Raw genomic sequence first — 298 nt, 5'->3', positions numbered from 1 at the left:
AATGTCAGAGGATTTCGATATAAGCCAAGAGGAGACTGGTTTTTCCTTTGCTAAACAAAGGAAACTTTGCTTCCTTTGCTCCTATAAACAAAATCTTGGTTCTCGCAAGACTAGCATATTCTCACTGGACCTTACGCTATGCCTACGTCTTACGTCACTCTCTAGTGAAAACGTGTACGACAGTTAGCGGAAACTAGAGACTACAGTTTAGAATGTTTTAAATGTGGATATTTTTCTTACAAAAACGCATCGATTCACTTCAGGAGGTTTTTATTCTGTCAAAATTCCCTATAAAAAT

The sequence above is a fragment of the Sinocyclocheilus grahami genome, unplaced genomic scaffold (genome assembly GCF_001515645.1).
Source record: "Sinocyclocheilus grahami isolate Dianchi unplaced genomic scaffold, SAMN03320097.WGS_v1.1 scaffold13694.1, whole genome shotgun sequence".
In the NCBI taxonomy this organism is placed as follows: Eukaryota; Metazoa; Chordata; class Actinopteri; order Cypriniformes; family Cyprinidae; genus Sinocyclocheilus; species Sinocyclocheilus grahami.
This window is presented reverse-complemented; position numbering follows the sequence as displayed.